Source organism: Eucyclogobius newberryi, unplaced genomic scaffold (genome assembly GCF_026437365.1).
Source record: "Eucyclogobius newberryi isolate DKJ021-1_F unplaced genomic scaffold, fEucNew1.0.hap1 SCAF_9, whole genome shotgun sequence".
NCBI classification, from domain to species: domain Eukaryota; kingdom Metazoa; phylum Chordata; class Actinopteri; order Gobiiformes; family Gobiidae; genus Eucyclogobius; species Eucyclogobius newberryi.
Window position 1 is genome coordinate 13,728,097 of NW_027316532.1, and position 8,717 is coordinate 13,736,813.

The window sequence follows — 8,717 nt, forward strand, 5'->3', positions numbered from 1 at the left end:
GGTTAAAGCGTTAAGGAGTTGAAACGCGCCGAAGGTCAGGAAAAAACTGGAAAATATAATACTAGATTTTGCAATGGCTGAAGTGTCTGTATTTGTGTAAGTACAAATTTGTTGAAGTGTGAAGTTGTTTGAAGTTGTTTAATTGTGTAAAATTGCCGAATTTGTGTAAAAGTACTTTTTTGTGTAAAAGTACTTTTTTGTGTAAAAGTGTTTTATGTGTAAAAGCACTTTTTGTGTAAAAGCATTTTTTTGTGTAAAAGTACTTTTTGTGTGAAAGCATTTTTTGTGTTAAAGTTCTTTTTTGTGTAAAAGTACTTTTTGTGTAAAAGTATTTTATGTGTAGAAGTACGTTTTGTGTTAAAGTACTTTTTTGTGTAAAAGTATTTTTTTGTGTAAAAGTACTTTTTGTGTAAAAGTAAATTTTGTGTAAAAGTATTTTGTGTTTAAAAGTACGTTTCGTGTAAAAGTATTTTATGTGTAAAAGTACTATTTTTGTGTAAAATTATTTTTTGTGTTGAAGTACTTTTTGTGTTAAAATTATTTTTTTGTGTAAAAGTACTTTTTTGTAAAAGTACTTTTTTGTGTAAAATTACTTTTTGTGTAAAATTACTTTTTGTGTAAAAGTATTTTTTGTGTAAAAGTATTTTTTGTGTAAAAGTATTTTTTTGTGTAAAAGTACTTTTTTGGTAAAAGTACTTTTTTGTGTAAAAGTACTTTTTGTGTAAAAGTACTTTTTGTGTAAAAGTACTTTTTGTGTAAAAGTACTTTTTGTGTAAAAGTATTTTTTGTGAAAAGTATTTTTTGTGTAAAAGTATTTTTTGTGAAAAGTATTTTTTGTGTAAAAGTATTTTTTTGTGTAAAAGTACTTTTGTGTGTACAAATACTGCATGTGTGTAAAAGTAGTACATGTGTGTAAGAGTACTACATGTGTGTAAGTACTAATTTGTTGAAATCTGAAGTTGTGTAAAGTAGTTTAGTTGTGTGAAGAAGTGTAATGTGCAAAATGTGTGTAAAAAGTACTTTTGTGCGTAAAATTACTTTTGTGTAAAAATACTGCATGTGTGTAAAAGTACTACATGTGTGTAAAAGTACTACATGTGTTTAAATACTAATGTGTTGAATTCTGGATGTGTTGAAAGTGTTTGGAAGTGTGAAAGGGTTAATATTTGTTCAAAACATGAATTGCGTTCAATGCCACATTTATTACAATGGGATAAAGTACTTTTGTAAATACTGCAAAAAGTACAAATGTCAAAAGTAATAGCACACGTAAGACTGTGAAAGCAATCGTAATGAGGTATAACTTGTTGAAATCGGTGAAAGTGTTAAGGAGTTGAAACTTACCGAAGGTGGAAACGTGTCAAAATAAGATAAGATATTCCTTTATTGTCCCACATGGGGAAATTTCATTGGTGCAACGCAGGTAGATACAGAGGTAGATACAGAAGAACAGATCACTTATAGGAAGTCTGAAAAACACTTTCAGTAGAAGATCTCCTATAAATAAATAAAAAACTCCCATAGACAAATAAATAAATAAATAAATACATAAATACCATTGCATGTGATCACGACAGTAATTGCACATGAATATGTGTCACGACAGCACATAGATTGCACATGAATTTCACAGTAATTGCACATGAATTGCACATGAATTCCAACAGCAATTGCACATATGACAGAATTGCACATGGTTAGGTCAGTATTGCGAGTGTTCAGTACTAACAATGTTTGTTATAAAGTCTGACAGCAGCAGGAAGGAAAGACCTGCGAAACCTTTCCTTCACACAGCGAGGGTGGATCAGTCTCTCACTGAAGCTGCTCTCCAGAGCGGACAGAGTGTCCTGCATGGGGTGACACTCATGGTCCAGCATAGATGTGAATCTAGCCAGGACCCTCCTGTCCCCCACCTCCTGCACCGAGTCCAGAGCACAGCCCAGGACGGAGCTGGACTTCTTGATGACTCTGTCCAGCCTCTTCCTCTCCCTCTCTGTGATGCTGCTGCTCCAGCAGGCCACACCGTACAGGAGGGCTGATGCCACCACAGAATCATAGAAGGTCTTCAGGAGTGGCCCTGTCACTCCAAAAGACCTGAATCTCCTCAGGAGGTAGAGCCGACTCTGGCTCTTCCTGTACAGTGCGTCTGTGTTATGAGTCCAGTCCAGTTTGTTGTTCAGATCACCCAGGTACTTGTATGAGTCCACTCTCTCAATGTCCCGTCCCTGGATGTTCACTGGTGAGGGGGCAGTGGGGTGGCGTCTGCGGAAATCCACCACCATCTCCCTGGTCTTCCCTGCGTTGATGAGGAGGTGGTTCCGCTGACACCAGTCCACAAAGTCCTGCGCCAGTCCTCTGTACTCCGCGTCATCGTCGTCCGTGATGAGTCCGATGATGGCAGAGTCATCAGAGAACTTCTGCAGGACACAGCTGTCCGTGTCATGTCTGAAGTCTGCAGTGTAAAGGGTGAAGAGAAAGGGCGCGAGGACAGTGCCCTGGGGCGCCCCCACACTGCAGGTCCGAGTGTCAGACACACAGTTCCGGGCTCTCACAAACTGGGGTCGGTCTGTGAGGTAGTCCAGGATCCACTCTGCCCGGTCATACTCCACACCAGCCGTCTCCAGCTTGTCCCTCAGGAGCAGCGGCTGGATGGTGTTGAAGGCGCTGGAAAGATTGAAGAACAGAATCCTCACAGAGCTGCCAGGCTTTTCCAGGTGAGAGAGAGAGCGGTGCAGCAGGGAGATGACGCCGTCCTCCACTCCGATGCCAGGCCGATATGTAAACTGCAGCGGGTCCATGGCTGAGCTCACGGTGGAGCGGAGGTGGTCCAGGACTAGCCGCTCCAGTGTCTTCATCAGGTGGGACGTGAGAGCCACTGGCCTGAAGCTGTTGAGGTCTTTGGGGCGCGGTGTCTTAGGCACAGGTACCAGACAGGAGGTCTTCCAGACCTGTGGTACCACCCTCAGCTTCAGGCTCATGTTGAAGACATGCTCCATAACTCCACACAGTTCATCTGCGCAGGACTTAAGGAGCCTGGGGCTGATGCCGTCAGGGCCTGCTGCCTTCCTCACTTTAATCCTCTTCAGCTCACTCCTCACCTGTGCTGCTGTGACAGTCAGTGGTTGGCAGGGGGACTGTGTGCTAGGGGGTCGGGTGAGTCCAGGCGAAGTGGGGAGCTGATGGTCCGGGGCAGATAAGCGAAGAGGAACAGATGCAGGGCATTGTCCAGCTGTGGAAGAGGGAGCATGCAGCTGTGCAGGGGGAGGGGCGGGTGACCGATCAAACCTCAAGAAGTGAGCATTTAAATCATTCACCCACTGTAGATCCCCCTCTGTCTGGGCAGGGGGGATTTTGAAGCCCGAGATGGTTTTCAGGCTCCTCCACACTCCCTGAATGATCTTCTGCTGCAGCTGCTCCTCCATCCTCCTCTTGTAGCCGGCTTCAGCCTGCCTGATCTTCCTCCTCAGCTCCTTCTGCACAGTCCTCAGCTCCTCCTTGTTCCCTGACCTGAAGGCTCTCTTCTTCTCCTTCAGCAGAGCCTTCAGTTCACGGTTAATCCATGGCTTGTTGTTTGGAAAACACCGCACCGTCCGGGAGGGAACAATGTTCTCAAAACAGAAGTTGATGTAGTCCGTGATGCACTCTGTGATGGTGTTGATGTCCTCCCCATGTGGGTCATAAAGCTCAGTCCAGACAGTGGTGCTGAAGCAGTCCCTCAGAGCCTCCTCGCTCTCAGCAGACCACATCCTCACCTCACGGGGCACCACAGGCTGCCTGCGCACAATGGGTTCATACACAGGCCTCAGATGTACAAGGTTGTGGTCCGAGCTGCCCAGGGGAGGGAGGGGGGAAGAGGAATAAGCCTCCTTGGTGTTGGCAAAAAACAAGTCCAATGTTCTATTGTTCCTGGTGGGGCAGGTAACATACTGGGTGTATGTTGGTAGAACAGAAGAGGGAGAAGCGTGGTTAAAGTCACCAGAGACGAGGAAGAGAGCCTGTGGGTGCTGTGTTTCCAGCCTACAAGTGCAGGAGAGCAGTGCTTCACAAGCATCTTCAGCATTGGCAGACGGGGCCACATAGACTGCGATCAAAATCACATGTGAGAACTCCCGGGGAAGATAATATGGCCTCATGCCAATAGCCAATAGTTCAATATCCCTGTTACATAGCTGCTCCTTCACTGTGCAGTGTTCGGGTTTGGACAAAATACTGATACTTTTGCAAATACTGCAAAAAGTACAAGTAGTACAAATGTCAAAAGTAATAGCAATAATGAGACAGTGAAAACGATCATAATGAGGTATAACTTGTTGAAATCGGTGAAAGTGTTAAGGAGTTGAAACTTACCGAAGGTCGAAAAGTGTCAAAATACTGATACTTTTGCAAATACTGCAAAAAGTACAAGTAGTACAAATGTCAAAAGTAATAACAATAATGAGACAATGAAAACGATCGTAATGAGGTATAACTTGTTGAAATCGGTTAAAGCGTTAAGGAGTTGAAACGTGCCGAAGGTCAGGAAAAAACTGGAAAATATAATATGAATAAAAAAAACACTGGAACATATAGTGTCTGCGTGACATCACGCAGACACTCAACTAGAATCTTTTGCAATGGCTGAAGCCATTGCGGTGACTGCAGAAAGTTTGGAAAAAATGTACTGAAAACTATTCAAAGTATGTAAATTTGGGATTTTTAAAAAAAAAATTGGAAAATTACTTTTTTGAACATTGTGGAAACATTTTGGAAAAAAAAAATTAACATTTGGAAAAACAAAATCTACATTTAGAAAAAAAATGGAACATTTTGAAAAAAAGAAAAAAATAGAAAAAAAATGGAAAATTTTGAAATTAAATAGAAAATTATTATGCAAAAATTTGAAAGCTGCTTGTAAATTACTGAAAACATTGGGAAAATACTTGAAAAAGCTCAAAACTGTTTGAAATTTGTTTTATTTTGAAAACCTCAAACATCATTTGAAAGTAGTTTGTATTTGAAATCCCTAAAAAGTTCTTTGTAAGTGGTTACAAACCCTACGACAGAGTTTGACAGTGGTTTTAATCTTTAAAACCCAAATTAGTTCTTTTCTGTGCTTTTATTTTGAAGGTAGTACTCTATGTACCTCTAATGTATTACTGCAAGAGCCTATAGTAGACTGGAACCCCCAAAAACTCATTTGATAGCATTTATACTGTTAAAACGCAAATGCGTAGTTTTTTCGGGCTTTTATTTTGAAGGAAGTACTCCATGTACCTTTACTGCGTTACTGCAATAGCCCATAGTAGCACTGTGAGAGACTGGAACCCCCAAAACCAACATTTGACAGTGTTTTTTTAGTTAAAACCCAAATGCGTAGTTTTGCCGGGCTTTTATTTGGAAGGAAGTACTCCATGTACCTTTACTGCGTTACTGCAATAGCACTCTGAGGGACTTGAACCGCCAAAACCAACATTTGACAGAGTTTTTTTAGTTAAAACCCAAATGCGTAATTTTGCCGGACTTTTATTTTGAAGGAAGTACTCCATGTACTTTTACTGTAACACTACAATAGCCCATAGTAGCACTCTGAGGGACTGAAACCCCCAAATTCTTCATTTGAAAGTGTTTTTACTGTTAAAACCCAAATGTGTGGTTCTTTCGGGCTTTTATTTTGAAGGAAGTACTCCATGTACTTTCACTGCGTGACTGCAATAGCCTATAGTAACACTCTATGGGACTTGAACCGCCAATACCTTCATTTGACAGTGTTTTTACTGTTAAAACACCAATGCGTAGTTTTCCCGGGCTTTTATTTTTACGGTAGTACTCCATGTACTTGTACTGCATCACTGCAATAGTCCGTAGTAGTTGTGAAAGTGTTGAAAGTGTTTTGAGGTGTGGAAACTATCAAATTCTTGGAAAAACTACAGACATTTTAACATCCCATTGTAAAGAATAGGGAAAAAGTACAAATACTTCTTCAAAATACTTCAAAAAGTACAAGAAGTATACGTGTCAAAAGTAATAGAAAGCATTAGCCAACTGAGAAGCTTTGAAAAATCTGAAAATATCTGAAATATTTGAAAAGTTGTGACCTCTGAAAACTGTACAACTGAAGGTACTTTATATGTGTAAAAGTACTGCATGTGTATACAAGTACTGCAAGTGTGTAAGAGTACAAAACTTTTGTAAGTACTAGTTTTGTAAATGCTGCAACTGTTGAAAGTGTTTATAAGTTTAAAAACTTTAAAAATATTTGAAACAATTGAGAAATGTGAAAACCCCATTGTAAAGAATAGGGAAAAAGTACAAATACTTATTTGAAGAAGTACACATCAAAAGTAATAGTGTCATGGAATCAGACATTACACCACTGCTTTTCCTTAACACATCGAGAACACAATTCAACTTAGAATATGAAACGACACAGAAATATCAGACATTTGTATGGCAAGCTTGGGAGACAACGCGGGGACTGATCACGCAAGCTGTTGTACGCAGCCTGCGTGATCCTCCCGCGTCTCACCCCGTTTTTTCCCATGCTGGTTGGTTTTATTAGATATTCTGGAATAGGCGGGTCACATTTCTCATTGGTCAGCCTCACATCAAGGCACTTGGTATTTTTCCGTAGAGATCAAGCCTTGGGTAAACATTACTCAAACTCCTCTGGGCTGTCACCCCCCCCCGGGTAAACATCATTTGGCCCATCTTTACGACCCCTTCACAAATGCAGTTTGTCACCCACCCGTTTTTCTCTCAGACTAATGATGCAGATAAAATATCACTATTATGCAGATAAAATACATCACAGAAATATAATCATATATTCACATTTTATCACAAATAGTGTAGTTGGAGATGTAATCGCTAACTTAGATTCGGGAGCAGGACCACACCTCCACTCTTTAACCACGCCTCTTATTACCCAGAAGGCCTATATATGCAAAGGCCAATCCCAGCATCTCTTGTTGTCTCTGCTCTCTCGACAGAGAGACACTCAGTACAGCGCGTTCATTCAAACCAACCATGAGCCATTTCCTCAGATTCTGATCCGTTCCCAATCCAAACAATTCAGTCTGAAACATTCAGTCGGTCAGTTCCCCCGAGGACTCACCCAGCGTGATTCAACAGTTCCAAACACATCAGCTCCTCCGCACCTGCGTCTCTCACGGACCCCTCCTCAGGACGTCCACACAGAACACCGACCTCCACTCCACAGCAACGGCCTGGACCCACGCGCTCTCCTTCTCGCTCTCTGCCCCTCATTTTAACCGGGCGCTATCCAAGCTTCCGGAGCGTCACTCCGTGTGCTGCGCCCAGGCGCGCGTCTCCACTCAGGTGGACACCAGAGACCGTACCGCAGCGTGCGCACCGGGCCGAAGCCGGTGGACATTTCTTTCAGACGCTACGTCAATAAATATCCATGTTTTCGTCAGCCTCACTTCCTGGTTCCACGTCCGTCCGGAGGCGCGCAGTCGATGACGTCACCATTGCTCTACGGGCTGCAGCTCGACCTCTCAGCTCCCCCTGGTGGCGGGAGCCAGGTTGTACAACTCAATTTAAAGCAAGATTAAACAATGTTCATAGGGACTCGGCAATGTCCCAGCTTGTCTTAACAATGTTGAGTTCAAACGCTCCCTCTTTTCTCAATCTTTCATCAATTCTCATCACCTTTGCTGCAGCTGCACTCAACGCACTCAACTCCCTCAACATGCTTTCCTCTATCCCTCCTCTGTACCTACATTCCACTGCATGTACCATCAACGTACCATCTTCTACGTGCTGGCTCTTTACCATCCACCATCATTCTGTCTTAAGCTAATCTTTCTTTCGCCCTCTGTTCATGCTGTTTATCGTTCCTACTCTTCGCACGTGAACTCTCAAGCTTCCTTTTCTTTTCTCATGCAACCTTCGCACCTCGTAGGCTCACAATTCATGCTTCCACTAAATTACTTTCATGTCACATTCAGCTGTCTGGCTTCGCCGCCACATGTTAGCCACAGGTATCTTCAAGATTCTGTTTCTAGCATTCCGGCAGGTTCTCATCTTCTCATTCACATATTACCTAAGTCTTTTCCGAGCTCTTGCTTTTCATGCTACCTCATATTACCATGTTTGCCTTGCAGCTCAACGCGCAGCTCCGCAGCTCAACGCTACTCGCATCTCTCAGCTCAACGCACAGCTCACCGCTCAATAGCTCAAATCACAGCTACAGCTCACAGCTCAATAGCTCAACTCACAGCTCAATAGCTCAACTCACAGCTACAGCTCACAGCTCAATAGCTCAACTCACAGCTACAGCTCACAGCTCAATAGCTCAACTCGGTTACAGCTCACAGCTCAATAGCTCAACTCTCAGCTACAGCTCACAGCTCAATAAGCTCAGCTCACAGCTCAATAGCTCAACTCACAGCTACAGCTCAATAGCTCAACTTACAGCTCACAGCTCAATAGCTCAACTTACAGCTACAGCTCAATAGCTCAACTTACAGCTACAGCTCACAGCTCAATAGCTCGACTCACAGCTACAACTCAATAAGCTCGACTCACAGCTACAGCTCAATAAGCTCAACTCACAGCTACAGCTCAATAAGCTCAACTCACAGCTACAGCTCAATAAGCTCAACTCACAGCTACAGCTCAATAGCTCAACTTACAGCTCACAGCTCAATAGCTCAACTTACAGCTACAGCTCACAGCGCAATAGCTCAACTCACAGCTACAGCTCAATAGCTCAA

At 42.7% G+C, this 8,717-nt stretch overlaps 1 pseudogene; it reads left to right on the top strand.

Annotated features, from left to right (window-relative positions):
- LOC140354351 (cadherin-9-like) overlaps nt 1–8,176 on the top strand; it is a 37,284-nt pseudogene extending 29,108 nt beyond the window's left edge.
- The last annotated feature ends 541 nt before the right edge of the window (nt 8,177–8,717 follow it).